The sequence below is a fragment of the Mesoplodon densirostris genome, chromosome 7 (genome assembly GCF_025265405.1).
Source record: "Mesoplodon densirostris isolate mMesDen1 chromosome 7, mMesDen1 primary haplotype, whole genome shotgun sequence".
In the NCBI taxonomy this organism is placed as follows: Eukaryota; Metazoa; Chordata; class Mammalia; order Artiodactyla; family Ziphiidae; genus Mesoplodon; species Mesoplodon densirostris.
In genome coordinates this window covers 101031606-101050095 of record NC_082667.1, presented here as the reverse complement: position 1 = coordinate 101050095, position 18490 = coordinate 101031606, and the positions used below count along the sequence as shown (strand labels likewise).

Here is an 18490-nt window from a genome sequence, read left to right as displayed (position 1 = left end):
ATACAAGTAAAAAACATGGGCCATTTGAACAATTATTGGCTCCAACTTACCATAACAAGCATTCAGATGGTGCCATATAATCATCACTCAATGAGCTATTCTTCACAGCCTGCCCAGTGGGGAGGTCAGTCTCTATACACCGGGTGAGATGTAGAGGACTTACAGTGCTAGTAGCCGGAGCTTGGAGTCCCACTTTCCTTGACCTCAGATGTTGCCTTCTTTCTGCTTGGTGACTGTGCTTTTCCACTTTTCCCTGAGTATTTCACATTCTTTCAGATTCATATTCTGACTTTGGTCTTGTGGTCCCATGTGGGACCTTATCCGCCTTGGTCTTCATAAAAAGTCCAGTGCAGGTACCTTTACATGTTGGGACACACACAGACACACACACCACCATCACCACCATCACCAACTCCTACATAGACCACTCCCCCCGACATCTTATTTTTCCAGAAATTGCAGTTGGTTGATAAGATTGATTGAAGCAGTTTCAGGGAATCTGCCCTCACCCCTGACACACATCCAGAGGCATTTCTATAGAACTTCAGTTTCCTAGTCCAGCTGTTGGATTAAGTGTACAGGCATACCGCATTTTATTGTACTTTGCTTTATTGTGTTTTGCTGATATCACGGTTTTTTACAAATTGAAGGTTTGTGGCAACCCTGCATTGAGCAAGTATATTAACACCATTTTTTCCAACAGCAAATGCTTACTTCATGTTTCTGTGTCACACTTTGGTAATTCTCACAATATTTCAAATTTTTTGTTATTATATATTTGTCATGGTGATCTGTGATCAGTGATCTTTGGTATTACTGTTGTAATTGTTTCAGGCGCCATGAACTGTGCCCATATAAGATAGTGAACTTAATTGATAAATGTTGTGAGTATTCTGACTATTCCACCAACCAGCCATTCTCCTGTCTCTCTCCCTCAGCCTCACTATTCCCTGAGACACAATAATATTGAAATTTGGTCTATTAATAACCCTACAGTGGCCTCTAAGTGCTTAAGTGAAAGGAAGAGTCACATGTCTCTCACTTTAAATCAAAAGCTAGAAATGATTAAGCTTAGTGAGGAAGGCATGTTGAAAGCTGAAAAAACTAGGCTTCTTGAGCCAAACAGCCAAGTGGTGACTGCAAAGGAAAAGATCTTGAAGGAAATTATGTGCTACTCCAGTGAACACATGAATGATAAAAAAGCAAAACAGCCTTATTGCTGATGTGCCGAAAATTTTGGTGGCCTGGATAGAAGATCAAACCAGTCACAACGTTCCCTTAAATCAAAGACCAATCCAGAACAAGGCCCTAACTCTCTTCAATTCTGTGAAGCCTGATACAGGTTAGGAAGCTGCAGAAGAAAAGTTTGCTGTTGACAGAGGTTGGTTCATGAGGTTTAAGACAAGAAGCCAGCTCCATAACATGAAAGTGCAAGGTGACTCAGTAAGTGCTGATGTAGAAGCTGCAGCAAGTTATCCAAAAGATTAGCTAAGATAATTCATGAATGTGGCTCCTCTAAACAACAGATTTTCAATGTAGATGAAAGAGGCTTCTACTGGAAGAAGATGCCATCTAGGACTTTCAATAGCTAGAGAGGAGAAATCATTGCCTGGCTTCAAAGCTTCAAAGGACAGGCTGACTTCCTTATTAGGGGTCTTTTTGAAACAAGTTCTACTGTGGGTAAAATGCTATCAAACAGCATTGCATGCTACAGAGAAATCATTCATGAAAGTAAGAGTAAAGTGATGCAGCAGACTTCATTGTTGCCTTATATTAAGAAATTGCCATGGCCGCCCCAAACTTTAGCAACCACCAACCTGATCAGTTGGCAGCCATCAACATTGAGGCAAGACCCTCCACCAGCAAACAGATTAAGACTTGCTGAAGCCTCTGATGATGCTTAGCACTTTTTAGCAATAAAGTATTTTAAAATTAAGTTATATACATTTTTTCTTAGACACAATACTATTACACACTTAACTGACTACACGTAACTTTTATATGCACTGGGAAACCAGAAAAAATTGTGTGACTCACTTTATTGTGATATTTGCTCTATTGCAGAGGACTGGAATCAAATCTGTAATATCTCCAAGATATGCCTGTATATAGTGACTTTACTTGGGTACAGTGGGTATACACAATTTATTTGGTCTCCCATCAATTTAGAGCATTCAATAGGAGGGGGAGGGTCAAGTCTTAATATCTGATCTGATAACTAAAGTGTGAGACGTGCCAGAGCAGGGGGATTTGGCTTAGTTGAGAGCTAAATTTGACAGGTAAGCACAGTCCTGAGAACTCTTTGGTCATGACATAGAAACATGGTTCAAGTCCACATCTCCTTGTGGAGAGCAGTGCAGGAGGAATCTAGGCTAGGCCAAAGGACACTGTCTGGGAGATCTATTTGCAGAGAGCAGGGAACTCTCAAATTGCCTGGAGTTCAGTGGCCACATGCTAATCCTTTAGAGGAAGGCTGGCTAGATTATGGGAGGACACTCACATAGATCCCCCAAACAGGGATGCAGTGGGCAGGGAGAAGAAACTGGGGAAAGTGTGAGTCCTAGGCCCCTGGTAATAGGATGAGTTCAAGAAAAGTAACTGGGGGCATCAAAGACAGACAACTCAATTTGGCCCTCATATAGGCCTGTGGCCTTAGAATGTTCTTTAACCTTCTTACATGTACATTTCTCCAGCTGACTATCCTACCATTAAGCTCAGTAAGTTGAACTGAAGCACATCATGGTTTCTATCTCCTTCACTTCATCATCTGCCTCACCTTTTAACATAGCAGGTGGAGAAATGTCCCTTTTAGAAGGTTAAAGCACATTCTAAGGCCACAGGCCTATTTGGGGACCAATTTATAACAATTAAAAACAATACCGCTTTCAATTTGGTTATCCTTTTAATTTTCTTCCCTCGTTACTAATTTTGCTGTTTCAACAGTGATAGATAATGCAGTTGGGAATAATTCACGTGTTTTCAGCTGAGTGGGACAAGAGAGGAAGGGCTACGAGTGCTCCGAGAAGGGAGAGAACCCTGTGGACTCCATCTACTAGGAGGAGGAGATGGATTTGAGCTGAAGCTTGGACAATGAAGTAAGCGTTAAGTACAAAAAGAAGAAGTGGAAGAAGGACTTGCCCCTAATATAATTAAATAATTATTATTTAGATACATGGAGAATTATGAGCTTTAAGCATTGACACTCAAGAACAACCATTTGACAGTACTTGATTTGGTAGCATTCAAGCCTGCCAGAGAGTGTTTTTAGTCCTTGGGAATTTGAAAATAAGTTCTGAGCTTCAGTTTTTGGCTGCTTCCCAAACACAGGCCTGCTACCCAGGGAACTATTAGAAATGCCAGCCAGAATAGTTAATGTGCTGCTATATTAAACCCTGAGAGAGATGGAGTTCTTCATCTACAGCTTAAAAGAACCATTAACGAAAAAGCAACCAAACCAAAAAACTCCTGGGTGAATTGGAGTTCACAAATAGATTGGCAAACCTGACCAGAGAGCTCTTCTGGAGGAAACCATCAGCCTTGGGATCACAAAGCAGCTGGCATAGTGATTGTGAGCACAGCTGGGTACAATCCTGGCTCTTCCTATTGCTGAGTGAGCCTCCAGCAAGTGATTTCATTTGTGTGTCTGTTTTCTCATCTGAAAATGTGAAGATCAGGTGAAAGAATGCATGTCAAGTGTTGAGCACATGGGGTACTGCCCCTCTGGCAATGTTTGGTGCCCACTGTCCTCTGAGGGGGCTGGTTCTGCCTACCTAGGCTTGCAGTCACTCTCTTCATACACTTTGGCTATTTCAAGTTTCATTATCTCACTGCCTTCTTTGTTATCTTAAGACCCCCAGCTGTTTCTGCTGTTGACAGTGAAGAAGGAAGATCCAAAAATAAAGGAAGTGCAAAGTAATGTCATTATTAATGTCACAAATATAAACTGCTCCATAAAATGGGGGCACTGTTATGTCTCATTTATTTTACTAATGAATTATTCTAGAACTCGTAATCCTATTAGTAAGAAGTTCTCTTTTTAGGGGCTCTCCCCATTTCCTGAATTACCTGAAAACACAGGGGCTTCAGCAATTCCAAATGGCTGAGGGGTACTTTCATTCAAATTTTGTACCAGGTAGGCTGGACTGCTTATCCTGCATTTCTGTTCCAAATTGTCCTGATGGTAGATCCTTTGCAATGTGGCACTTCATGCACTCCATCAACCAACTTTTCTTTTGTCAAATTATTTGTCATTGATAATTTACTCTAAATGCCATGATTTTAGCAATTGACCCTCAGTTTGTTTTTTGGTTTTGGAGGAGTCAAAAGCCCTCCAAGTCCATATTCAATGATCTCCAGACTGACAGACGAATGGAAAATATCACCAGGTATAGTGAGTATTCTTCTATTACTATGTCTCCTACCAACACAGCAAACGATTCACCTATCAAATGTGTAGCACAAGCAACTACATTCCTCCATTCAGAATGTCCTGCTGTATTTCTGTTACTTCCCTACCTTCAAGAAGGCTAAGGACCAGTTCACGAAGTTTTCTTGTAAGTATCTGACCTCAGGTACAACTGTTCAAGTGGCATATGTACCAGGTCTCCCCCATTACTTACTTACATACTTCCCTACTATGCTAACTAAAATGTGGGGTACTACTACCTGGGGCCCTTTGAGATAACAGAGATTGTCAGTCCAGTGGCCTTCCATTAACAAGAATGCTTACTACAGCTTTAATCATAATAACAAAATGTTGGAAACAATTGATCCATCAACAGGAGAAAGGATTTATAAATTTTGGTATATTTGCAAATGTACTACCACTCAGAAACAAAAAAATATACACTACTGATAAATGTAATAACATGAATACAAAATATTATATGAGTGAAAGAAGTCAGTAACAAAAGAGTACATATTGTATGATTCCATTTATATGAAGTTCAAAAGCTAATTTATGGGAATAGAAATTGGAATGGTGGCTGCCTCAAGACAGCACAAGGGTTATTGGAAGGGGCATGAAGGAACTTTCTAGGATAATGGAAATAGTCTACATCTTGCCAGGGAGTATTGATTACCTGGTTATTTAATAGTCTTTTTTTTTTAACATCTTTATAGGAGTATAATTGCTTTATAATGGTGTGCTATTTCTGCTTTATAAAAAAGTGAATCAGCTATGCATATACATATATCCCCATATCCCCTCCCTCTTGCATATCCCTCCCACCATCCCTATCCCAACCATGTAGGTGGTCACAAAGCACCGAGCTGATCTCCCTGTGCTATGTGGCTGCTTCCCACTAGCTATTTTACATTTAGTAGTATATATAAGCCCATGCCACTGTCTCACTTTGTCCCAGCTTTCCCTTCCCCCTCCCCGTGTCCTCAAGTCCATTCTCTATGTCTGCGTCTTTATTCCTGTCCTGCCCCTAGGTTCTTCAGAAGGATTTTTTTTGTTTTTTGTTTTAGACCCCATATATATGTGTTAGCATACGGTATTTGTTTTTCTCTTTCTGACTTACTTCACTCTGTATGACAGACTCTAGGTCTATCCACCTCGCTGCAAATAACTCAATTTCGTTTCCTTTTATGGCTGAGTAATATTTCATTGTATATATGTGCCACATCTTCTTTATCCATTCATCTGTGATGGACACTAAGGTTGCTTCCATGTCCTGACTATTGTAAAAAGTGCTGCAGTGAACATTGTGGTACATGACTCTTTTTGAATTAATGGTTTTCTCAGGGTATATGCCCAGTAGTGGGATTACTGTGTCGTATGGTAGTTCTATTTGTAGTTTTTTAAGGAACCTCCATACTCTTCTCCATAGTGGCTGTACCAATTTATATTCCCACCAACAGTGCAAGAGGGTTCCCCTTTCTCCACATCCTCTCCAGCATTTATTGTTTGTAGATTTTTTGATGATGGCCATTCTGACTGGTGTGAGGTGATACCTCATTGTAGTTCTGATTTGCATTTCTCTAATGATTAATGATGTTAAGCATTCTTTCATTTGTCTGTTGGCCATCTGTATATCTTCTTTGGAGAAATGTCTGTTTAGGTCTTCTGCCCATTTTTGGATTGGGTTCTTTGTGTTTTTGGTATTGAGCTGCATGAGCTGTTTGTAAATTTTGGAGATTAATCCTTTGTCAGTTGCTTCATTTGTATATATTTTCTCCCATTCTGAGGGCTGTCTTTTCATCTTGTTTATGGTTTCCTTTGCTGTGCAAAAGTTAAGTTTCATTAGGTCCAATTTGTTTATTTTTGTTTTTACTTCCATTTCTCTAGGAGGTGAGTCAAAAAGGATCTTGCTGTGATTTATGTCATAGAGTGTTCTGCCTATGTTTTCCTCTAAAAGTTTTATAATGTCTGGCCTTACATTTAGGTCTTTAATCCATTTTGAGTTTATTTTTGTGTATGGTGTTAGGGGTTGTTCTAATTTCATACTTTTACATGTAGCTGTCCAGTTTTCCCAGCACCACTTATTGAAGAGGCTGTCTTTCCTCCACTGTATATTCTTGCCTCCTTTATCAAAGATAAGGTGACCATATGTGCATTGGTTAATCTCTGGGCTTTCTTTCCTGTTCCATTGATCGATTTCTGGTTTTGTGCCAGTACCATACTGTCTTGATTACTCTAGCTTTGTAGTATAGTCTGAAGTCCAGTCTGAAGTTCCTCCAGCTCCGTTTTTCTTTCTCAAGATTGCTTTGGCCATTTCGGGTCTTTTGTGTTTCCATACAAATTGTGAAATTTCTTGTTCTAGTTCTGTGAAAAATGCCATTGGTAGTTTGATAGGGATTGCATTGAATCTGTAGATAGCTTTGGGTAGTAGAGTCATTTTCACAATGTTGCTGCTTCCAATCCAAGAATATGGTATATCTCTCCACCTGTTTGTATCATCTTTAATTTCTTTCATCAGTGTCTTATACTTTTCTGCATACAATTCTTTTGTCTCCTTATGTAGGTTTATTCCTATGTATTTTATTCTTTTTGTTGCAGTGGTAAATGGGAGTGTTTCCTTAATTTCTCTTTCAAATTTTTCATCGTTAGTGTATAAGTATGCTAGAGATTTCTGTGCAGAAATTTTTCATCCTGCTACTTTACCAAATCTTTAGGATGCCAACAGTGACAGTTTTACTTCTTCTTTTCTGATTTGGATTCCTCTTATTTCTTTTTCTTCTCTGATTGCCATGGTTAAACTTTCAAAACTATGTTGAATAATAGTGGTGAGAGTGGGCAACCTTGTCTTGTTCCTGATCTTAGAGGAAATGGTTTCAGTTTTTCACCATTGAGAATGACGTTGGCTGTGGGTTTGTCATATATGGCCTTTATTATGTTGAGGTGGGTTCCCTCTGTGACTCCTTCCTGGAGAGTTTTTATCATAAATGGTTTTTGAATTTTGTCAAAAGCTTTTTCGGCATCTATTGAGATTATCATATAGTTTTTATCCTTCATCTTGTTAGTATGGTTTATCACATCGAATGATTTGCGTATATTGAAGAATCCTTGCATTCCTGGAATAAACCCCACTTGATCATGGTGTATGATCCTTTTAATGTGCTGTTGGATTCTGCTTGCTAGTATTTTGTTGAGGATTTTTGTATCTAGGTTCATCAGTGATATTGGCCTGTAGTTTTCTTTCTTTGTAACATCTTTTTCTGGTTTTTGTATCAGGGTGATGGAGGCTTTGTAGAATGAGTTTGGGAGTGTTCTTCACTCTGCTATATTTTGGAAAAGTTTGACAAGGATAGGTGTTAGCTCTTCTCTCAGTGTTTGATAGAATTCACCTGTGAAGCCACCTAGTCCTGGGCTTTTGTTTGTCAGAAGATTTTTAATCACAGTTTCAATTTCAGTGCTTGTAATTGGTCTGTTCATATGTTCTATTTCTTCCTGGTTCAGTCTTGGAAGGTACTTTTCTAAGAATCTGTCCATTTCTTCCAGGTTGTCCATTTTATTGGCATATAGTTGTCTGTAGTAATCTCTCATGATTTTTTTTTTTTTTTTTTTTGTAGTACACGGGCCTCTCACTGTTGTGGCCTCTCCCGTTGTGGAGCGCAGGCTTCGGACGCTCAGGCTCAGCAGCCATGGCTCATGAGCCTAGCCGCTCCGCGGCATGTGGGATATTCCCGGACTGGGGCACGAACCCGTGTCCCCTGCATCGGCAGGTGGACTCTCAACCACTGCACCATCAGGGAAGCCCTCTCATGATCCTTTTTATTTCTGCAGTGCCAGTTGTTACTTCTCCTTTTTCATTTCTAATTCTATTGATTTGAGTCTACTCCCTTTTTTTCTTGATGAGTCTGACTAATGCTTTATCAATTTTGTTTAACTTCTCAAAGAACCAGCTTTTAGTTTTATTGATCTTTGCTATTGTTTCCTTCATTTCTTTTTCATTTATGTCTGATCTGGTCTTTATGATTTCTTTCCTTCTGCTAACTTTGGGGTTTGTTTTCTTCTTTTTTTCTAATTGCCTAAGGTGTAATGTTAGGCTGTTTATTTTCTTGTTTCTTGAGGTAGGATTATATTGCTATATACTTCGCCCTTAGAACTGCTTTTGCTGCACCCCACAGGTTTTGGGTTGTTGTGTTTTCATTGTCATTTGTTTCTAGGCATTTTTTGATTTCCTTTTTGATTTCTTCAGTGATCTCTTGGTAATTTAGTAGTGTATTGTTAGCCTCAATGTGTTTGGTCCTTTTACAGTTTTTTCTTGTAATTGATATCTAGTGTCATATTGTTGTGGTCAGAAAAGATATGATTTCAATTTTCTTAAATTTACTGAGGCTTGATTTGTGGCCCAAGATATGAACTCTCCTGGAGAATGTTCCATGAGCACTAGAGAAGAAAGTGTATTCTGTTGTTTCGATGGAATGTCCTAAAAATATCAGTTACGTCCATCTTGTCAAATGTATCATTTAAAGCTTGTGTTTCCTTATTTATTTTCATTTTTGATGATCTGTCCATTGGTGAAAGTGGGGTGTTAAAATCCCCTACTATGATCATGTTACTGTGCATTTCCCCTTTTATGGCTATTAGCATTTGCCTTATGTATTGAGGTACTCCTATGTTGCATGCATAAATACTAACAACTATTATATCTTCTTCTTGGATGGATCCCTTGATCATTATGTAGTGTCCTTCTTTGTCTCTTGTAATAGTCTTTATTTTAAAGTCTATTTTGTCTGATATGAAAATTGCTACTCCAGCTTTCCTTTGATTTCGATTTGCATGGAATATCTTTTTCCATCCCCTCACTTTCAGTCTGTATGTGTCCCTAGGTCTGAAGTGGGTCTCTTGTAGACAGCATATATATGGGTCTTGTTTTTGTATCCATACAGCCAGTCTATGTCTTTTGGTTGGAGCATTATTCCATTTATATTTAAGGTAATTATTGACATGTATGTTCCTATTCCCATTTTCTTACTTGTTTTGGGTTTGTTATTGTAGGTCTTTTCCTTCTCTCGTGTTTCCTGCCTAGAGAAGTTCCTTTAGCATTTGTTGTAAAGCTGGTTTCGTGGTGCTGAACTCGTCTCAGGTTTTGCTTGTCTGTAAAGCTTTTAATTTCTCTGTCAAATCTGAATGAGATCTTCACTGGGTAGAGTAATCTTGGTTGTAGGTTTTTCCCTTACATCACTTTAAATATGTCCTGCCACTCCCTACTGGCTTGCAGAGTTTCTGCTGAAAGATCAGCTGTTAACCTTATGGGGATTCCCTTGTGTGTTATTTGTTGTTTTTCCCCTGCTGCTTTTAATATTTTTTCTTTGTATTTAATTTTTGATAGTTTGATTAATATGTGTCTTGGCGTGTTTCTCCTTGGATTTATCCTGTGTGGGACTCTCTGCACTTCCTGGACTTGATTGACTATTTCCTTTCCCATATTTGGGAAGTTTTCAACTATAATCTCTTAGAATATTTTCTCAGTCCCTTTCATTTTCTCTTCTTCTGAGAACCCGATAATTCTAATGTTTGTATGTTTAATGTTGTCCCAGAAGGTCTCTAAGACTGTCCTCAATTCTTTTCATTCTTTTTTCTATATTCTGCTCTGTGGTAGTTATTTCCACTATTTTATCTTCCCGGTCACTTATCCGTTCTTCTACCTCAGTTATTCTGTTATTGATTCCTTCTAGAGAATTTTTAATTTCATTTACTGTGTTGTTCATCATTGTTTGTTTGCTCTTTAGTTCTTCTAAGTCCTTGTTAAAAGTTTCTTGTGTTTTCTCCATTCTATTTCCAAGATTTTGGATCATCTTTACTATCATTACTTTGAATTCTTTTTCAGGTAGACTGTCTATTTCCTCTTTATTTGTTTTGTCTGGGGAGTTTTTACCTTGCTCCATCATCTGCTGTGTTTCTCTGTCTTCTCATTTTGCTGGACTTACTGTGTTTGGGGTCTCCTTTTCACAGTCTGCAGGTTCATAGTTCCTGTTGTTTTTGGTGTCTGCCCCTGGTGGCTAAGTGTTGTTCAGTGAGTTGTGTAGCTTCCTGGTGGAGGGGAGTTGTGCCTGTGGTCTGATGGGTGGAACTGGATCTTGTCTTTCTGGTGGGCAGGATCACATCGGGGGTGTCTTCTGGGGTATCTGTGGCCTTATTATGATTTTAGGCAGCCTCTCTGCTAATGGGTGGTGGTGTGTTCCTGTCTTGCTGGTTGTGTGGCATAGGGTGTCCAGCACTGTAGCTTGCTGGTCGTTGAGTGGAGCTGGGTCTTAGCATTGAGATGGAGATCTCTGGGAGAACTTTTGGTGTTTGATATTATGTGGAGCCAGGATGTCTCTGGTGGGTGAATGTCCTGAACTTGGCTCTCCCACCTCAGAGACACAGGGCTGACACCCGGCCGGAGCACCAAGACTGAAAAGAAAGAAAGAAAGAAAGAAAGAAAAAGAAAGAAAGAAAGAAAGGAAGGAAGGAAGGAAGGAAGAGGGAGAGAAAGAAAGAAAGAAAAGAAAATACAGTTATTAAAATAAAAATTAAGAAAATTATTAAAAATAAAAATATTAAAAAGTAATGAAAAAAGAAAAGAAAGAAAGAAGGAAAGAAAGAAGAGAGCAACCAAACCAAAAAACAAATCCAACAATGATAACAAGCACTAAAAACTATACTGAAAAAAAAAAGAAGGACAGAACCCTTGGACAAATGGTAAAAGCAAAGCTACACAGACAAAATCACACAAAGAAGCATATACATACACACTCACAAATAACGAAAAAGGAAAAAAATATATATATATATAAAGGAAAAGGAAGGGAACAACCAAATCAATAAACAAATCTACCATTGATAATAAACTCTAAATACTAAACTAAGATGAACATAAAACCAAAACAAATTAGATGCCGAAAGCAAACCCCAAGTGTACAGTTGCTCCCAAAGTCCACCACCTCACTTTTGGGATGATTCATTCTCAATTTTGGTATCCCATAGATGCAGAGTACAACAAGTTGGTTGTGGTGATTTAATCCGCTGCTCCTGAGGCTGCTGGGAGAAATTTCCCTTTCTCTTCTTTGTTCGCACAGCTCCTGGGGTTCAGCTTTGGATTTGGCCTCACCTCTGCATGTAGGTCGCCTGAGGGCATCTGTTCCCACCCAGACAGGATGGGGTTAAAGGAGCAGCTGATTCGGAGGCTCTGGCTCACTCAGGCCGGGGGGAGGGAGGGGTATGGAATGTGGGGCAAGCCTGCAGCGGCAGAAACCGGCGCAATATTGCAATAGCCTGAGGTGTCTATGTGTTCTCCTGGGAAACTTGTCCCTGGATCATGGGACCCTGGCAGTGGCAGGCTGCACAGGCTCCCAGGAGGGGAGGTGTGGATAGTGACCTGTGCTTGCACACAGGCTTCTTGGTGGCTGCAGCAGCAGCCTTAGCGTTTCATGCCCGTCTCTGGTGTCTGCGCTTATAGCCGCAGCTCGTGACCATCTCTGAAGCTCGTTTAGGGGTGTCTGCGCTTATAGCCGCGGCTCATGACCATCTCTGAAGCTCGTTTAGGTGGTGCTCTGAATCCGTTCTCCTCGTGCACCCTGAAACAATGGTCTCTTGCCTCTTAGGCAGTTCCAGACATTTTCCCGGACTCCCTCCCAGCTAGCTGTGGCACACTAGCCCCCTAAAGGCTGTGTTCACACAGCCAACCCCAGTCCTCTCCCTGAGATCTGAACTCCGAAGCCCGAGCCTCAGCTCTCAGCTCCCACCCACCCCGGCAGCTGAGCAGACAAGCCTCTCAGGCTGGTGAGTGCTGGTCAGCACTGATCCTCTGTGCAGGAATCTCTCCACTTTGCCCTCTGCACCCCTGTCGCTGCACTCTCCTCCGTGGCTCTGAAGCTTCCCCACCACGACCCCACCTGTCCCCCGTCTCCACCAGTGAAGGAGTTTTCTAGTGTGTGGAGACTTTTCCTCCTTCACAGCTCCCTCCCGGAGGGGCAGGTCCCGTCCCTATTCTTTTGTCTCTGTTTTTTCTTTTTTCTTTTGCCCTACCCAGGTATGTGGGGAGTTTCTTGCCTTTTGGGGAGTCTGAGGTTTTCTGCCAGCGTTCGGTAGGTGTTCTGTAGGAGTTGTTCTGTATGTAGATGTATTTCTGGTGTATCTGTGGGGAGGAAGGTGATCTCCGCATCTTACTCCTCCATCTCTAAGGTCTCTCTCGAATAGTCTTTTTATGGCCATTGATTCCTTCTATTCAAATCTATCTCATCTTACATTGCTCCTATTCTATATGACCCACCTGGGTTCTACCTTCCACCTTCCAGCTGTGACCTGTCTTGGTACTTCTCAGAAGGGGAAACCATAGTGGGTTGTGAAGGAAGTGCTGCACAACAAGGATGACACAGACAGTTCCCTGTGGAGCCTGGTATGGTGGTAAACAGCATACAGTCCAGAAGTGTGGGTGTGGGATAGGACCTTCCAACCTTAGAATTCTCCTAGAGGGTTAGGAGCCTCCTGCCAAACAAGTAAGGAAATTTTTGTCTACTCTTTGTGAGAGGAGAACTTGACACTCCAAATAGCAGCCTCCTTCAAGGACTCATTATTAACTTAATGAAGACAAACTAATATAGGTATAAATTTTTTAAATTATAATTTTAAATAAGTAAAAATCCTAAAAGTCAGTATGCCATGTTAGGTGGAATAATGGCCTCCCAAAGATGTCCAAGTCCTAATTCCTGGAACCTGTGAATATGTGACCTTACATAGTAAAAGAAACTTTACAGATGTGATCAAGTTAAAGATCTTGAGATGGAGAGAGAATATCCTGGTTTATTGGGTGGGTCCAGTGTAATCACAGGGGCTCCTTATAAGTGAAAGAGAGAAGCAGGAGGGTCAGAGAAGGAGATGTGACAATGAAAGCAGAATCAGAGTGATACAACATGAAAAAGACTTGACTGGCCATTGCTGACTTTGAAGATGGTGGGACACCATGAAACAAGGAAGGTGGGTAGATTCTAGAAACTGGAAAAAGCCAAGAAAACTAGAGACTCCGCAAAGGAACACAGCCCTGCCCATACCTTAATTTTAGTTCAGTGAGGACCATTTCAGCTTTCTGATCTCCAGAACCATATGACAGTAAGTTTGTGTTCTTTTAAGTCCCCAGGTTTGTGGTAGTTTGTTACACAGCACTAGAAAACATACACCAACCATTTGTGGTTAATATACACTTGCATCCAGGGGTCAAGTGGTATAGTGGTACAAGAAGGCTGAGTGTCAGACATCCTGGTTCTATTCTTATCAACTAGCTGAGTGACCATGGACAATTATTCTGTTCAAGTCTCTGGGCCCTGATCCTCTTCTGTAAAATGGGGATGATGGCAGCCTCATCTTTAAATTATTTATCTGAAATATGTGTTGATCAGTACCCTGAGCTCAGAGAAAAATCAGATTGAGGGAAGGGCCTGGGTTTTGTAGTTAGTCAGACCTGTGTTCAAATCCCAGCTCTATTATTTACTGGCTTAAATCGTAGGCAAGTTACTTAACCTCTTTGATCCTTTTCTTCATCTGCAAAATGAGAAGGATAATCATGCCTATTACCTCATGGGATTAAACTGTCAACACATCTTAAGCTCTTAGAACAAGTCCTGGCATATAGCAAGTGCTCAGCACACTATTTGTTGTGTTTATTATCTCTGTGACCTTAGGTAAAGTTATCATATAAAGAAGGGCTTTTGTTTACTTATAATGTGGTTGTACTCTAAAAAATATGTACTTCATAGATTTCTATGAGGATTAAAGAATGGTGCCTGAGGGACTTCCCTGGTGTCACAATGGTTAAGACTCTGTGCTCTCAGTGCAGGGGGCCTGGGTTCAATCCCTGGTCCAGGAACTAGATCCCACATGCATGCGGCAACTAAGAGTTTGCCTGCCACGACTAAGGAGCCCATGTGCCGCAACTAAGGAGTCTGCCTACCACAAATAAGACCCAACTCAACCAAATAAATATATATATAAAAAAAGAATGGTGCCTGACAGTAAGCATTAAAAAAAAAACAAAATAAAAAACCTCCCTTTTGGGCCTCCCTGGTGGCGCAGTGGTTGGGAGTCCGCCTGCCGATGCAGGGGATGCGGGTTCGTGCCCCGGTCTGGGAGGATCCCATGTGCCGCGGAGCGGCTGGGCCCGTGGGCCGTGGCCGCTGGGCCTGCGCGTCCGGAGCCTGTGCTCCGCAACGGGGGAGGCCACGGCAGTGAGAGGCCCGCATACCACAAAAAGAAAAAAAAAAAAAAAAACAAAAACCTCCCTTTTGGATAATGTGGGGGAATTCCTTAGAAACTTGGAATGGAATTGTACAGTGGTTCAGTATTCAGGTTTTGGGGAAACACCTGGACTTGAATCTCATATATATATATATATATGTGTGTGTGTGTGTGTATATATGTGTATATATGTGTATATATATATATATATATATTAAGGGCGTATGCTTTTTTTTTGTTTGTTTTAAAGAAGATGTTGGGGGTAGGAGTTTTATTAATTAATTAATTTATTTTTGCTGTGTTGGGTCTTCGTTTCTGTGCGAGGGTTTTCTCTAGTTGTGGCAAGCGGGGGCCATTCTTCATCACGGTGCACGGGCCTCTCACTATCGCGGCCTCTCTTGTTGCGGAGCACAGGCTCCAGACGCGCAGGCTCAGTAGTTGTGGCTCACGGGTCTAGTTGCTCCGCGGCATGTGGGATCCTCCCAGCCCAGGGCTCGAACCCATGTCCCCTGCATTAGCAGGCAGATTCTCAACCACTGCACCACCAGGGAAGCCCTGAATCTCATATATTTTTTGTGACTTTAAGTAAGTTAACTGTAAGTTACTTAATCTCTCTGAGCCTCAGCACTCTCACTTTAGTAGTTTCACCTTCAGGATTAAGATTCAGAATGAGAAAAACTCAGCATGGTGCCTAACACATAGTAAACACTTATTAAAAGGTAGAAGGATGTTATCTGACTTTAGAGGTATACTTTCAGATCAAAATTATGCATTGTATATAGTTGATGCTCAGTACATTTCTGTTGAATTTATTTAACTCCAGAAAATAACGTTTTTTGGGTGGATTTTCATCCTGGGGCTCATTTGGTCTTTTAAAATAAGTTTTCCTCTTATTAACACAGATGATCTATTACTGTTATGGAAAACTGACGAAGTAAACATAAGGAAATCACAAAAAATTTCCTCACATCCTACCAACCAGAGATACCATCAATAATTTAGAGAATATTTTTCTAGATTTTTATGCATATGGATATATAATTAAACTTTGCACACATATATACACACAGATCTACATGTATGGAACTATATAGTACATAGCTATATAGTACAATTTAAATTTTCTTTTTTTTCATTCAACAAGGTGTCATAGACATCTTTCTAAGGCAGAGAATATTAACCTTCCTAAGAGTTGAATAGTGTTTCCTTCAACGGATAACCTGAGGCCTGGTAAATCAGATAACTGGACACTAGGTGGCGGTGTTGAAATGAAAATTTTGGAAAATAAACAACTGATGGAAGCAGGAACAAAAGGTGTATGGGACTTTGTTCAGCTGAAACCTGTTCCTGACATCCTGATAATGAATAACTGGTGAAAGGACATTATTCTGATTAAGACTATTACTTTGGCGGCTCCATATGCCCCCAGCTTGGGCTGCAGACATCAAGCTTCTAAGATTTATAAGACTGCATTCTGATTTCTTTTACCATCCATCTGTGAAACTGAAAATCTGCTCTACTTGCTATTTCTTTCACACTCTCTCCCAAGCCCTGCTACCAGACACAACAGATGGATTGACACTTTTGCTGCCTCCCCACCCCAAAAAGCAACCCTGATTCTTGCTCCATGGCGGTTAGGCAAGAACTGGCTCCCTCTCTGGCCCAGGGTACCCTGGATGGTGCTTCACTTTGAGATTCCAAGTTCCAGAGAACTTGATCCAACTCTCCTGGGAATTTTTATTCCCCATAGCAACTGTGTCCACAGGGAGATGATAGATCAAACCAGACCTTCAGAATTCCAGCCTTCCTTGGGTTTCTTTTGTTTTATTTTTTCTTTGTTTTTTTGCAGATACTTTCTACTTCTGATCCCAACACATAACCCCCACCCAGACACACACACACACACACACACACACACACACACATTGGTATTTGTGCAGAATGCTCTATTGGGAAGTGTGCAAGAAGCAAGTCGAGTTTCAGCTCCACTAATAACTGACCTTGTGGTCTTTGTTAAATCCCTTACCTCCCTTACCCTATTTCTTCATCTCAGTTTTGTTAAATATGAGTAATAACAACAGCTGGCTCCACTCTGGGCTATTAAGTATGTAGACCATATATTTGCTTAGGGCCCTCCCAGCCCCACCCATAAAAAATGAGAAAAAATATTCTAAAAGAATTTGATAATTTCTATTTAAAAAAATAGCTGTCATAGGAAAAATCAGAACGTTATGGATTTCTTTATATTTATTTTCTGATTCAGTTTGTTTTTATCTTACACCATACTGACTTCTCAAACCACTCCATAGTAGAGGCTCCTACAAGCTTAGTACCATCAAAATTCTCTGTGATTCAGGGCACAAGGGTATTTTCCAAGTCAGAGCTCTAACTACACGGTCTATTATAGCACTGAGTCATGGACAAAATTTCATCTTACGGGAAGTAGCACAAGGGGAAGATAAGTGGGTTTGTTCACACAGACTATGAAAAGCCACAAGGGACACTTGCTCTGGAAGCTAACCCTTTTGGTTTTAGCTGGAGAAAATGTCTGTCTTAATTTCAGCGCCTAAAGAGGGAGAGCTTGAGGAGATGTTTTGGGAGGGACATTATTGAAACATTAAGTGCAATCTAGCTTGCTACCTGGGCACAAGCAACCAAAAAGAGAGTTAACTAGTGACCCAAATAAAGCATTGTCAATTTGATAACATTTGAGTCAATTTAATTCAATTCAATATATTTTGATTCAATTAACAGCTTTTGAGTCCCTACTGTAGCTAGAGTGTGTGAAAGATGAAGAAATGAATTTGACTTCATCCCCACCATAAGGAGGTATAATCTAGAATAGACAAATATATACACAATTGACTTCTCTACTGTAGTCCAGTAAGCCCAGGACTTTGTATATCTTGTTCATCACTCTTTATTGCATTCCTGGAATATGGAGGAGCTCATTATTTTGGAGGGATGAATAAACATATCATCCATGCAAGGCAGAATGTGACAACTGCTATCAAAGAGTGATGTTGGAATGCAGAGGGGCAAGCAGTAATGCCAATTAAAAGGAAAAAGGGAGAGTGCTGAGGAAAAGAAGTATCTAAGCAGAGCTTTGAGGGATGGGTGGAATTTTGATGGGAGGGAAGGAGGGTGATAGAGATTGATCTCTTGTCTAAGAGGAAACATGATGAGCACAGGCAAGGAAGTAGAGAGAGACAAGGGGAAGACAAACTTCAAAACAAAACAAAAGGAAGCACATATAGGCCTCCTGTGGGAGGCACTGCTTTAAGTACTTTAAAAATATCGACTCATTTAATTCACAATAACCCTATGAGATACGTGCTATAATTATCTTCATCTAACAGATGAGGGAACTGAGGCACAGAGAGGTCGAGTAATGTTCAAGGTCACACAACCACTAAGAGACAGAGCCAGCATTCAAACCCAGGCAATTAGTCTCCAGAAATTGTGTTAACAAATTGTGATGAATTGCAAGAGTGGGTGCAGATTGCTTTTCTCTGTGTCCAAGGCCTTGGACTGTGACTTCATGGTTCTTCCCATCAGGAGGTGGAGTCTACTTCTCTAACCCTTGAGTTTGGACTGATTTTATGACTTGCTTCGGTCAATCACATGCAACAGAAGAAACACTGTACCAGTTCCAAGCCTAGACCACACACGCTTCCGCTCTCACTATAAGAACCTTTCTTGCCGCCAAATGAATAAGCCGAAGTTAGCCTGCTGGTTGATGAGAAACACGTGTTCCAGTGTTCTGTTCCCTCCCTCTCTCTCTCTCTCTCTCTCTCTCACTTGCTGGCCCAGACAAACATATCTCTG

The 18490-nt window shown here is 40.7% G+C and overlaps 1 protein-coding gene across 3 annotated transcripts in view; it reads left to right on the top strand.

The window, feature by feature from the left end:
• SLC35F2 (solute carrier family 35 member F2) overlaps nucleotides 1-18490 on the top strand; it is a 121831-nt gene that overhangs the window by 55025 nt on the left and 48316 nt on the right. Inside the window, exon 8 of one of the 3 annotated variants that reach the window (XR_009532957.1) lies at nucleotides 4430-4553. The exons of the other annotated variants lie outside the window; for them this stretch is intronic. The gene's annotated coding sequence lies outside the window, so the exon portion shown is untranslated. The remainder of the gene's footprint in view (nucleotides 1-4429; nucleotides 4554-18490) is intronic. 3 annotated transcript variants of the gene reach the window in all.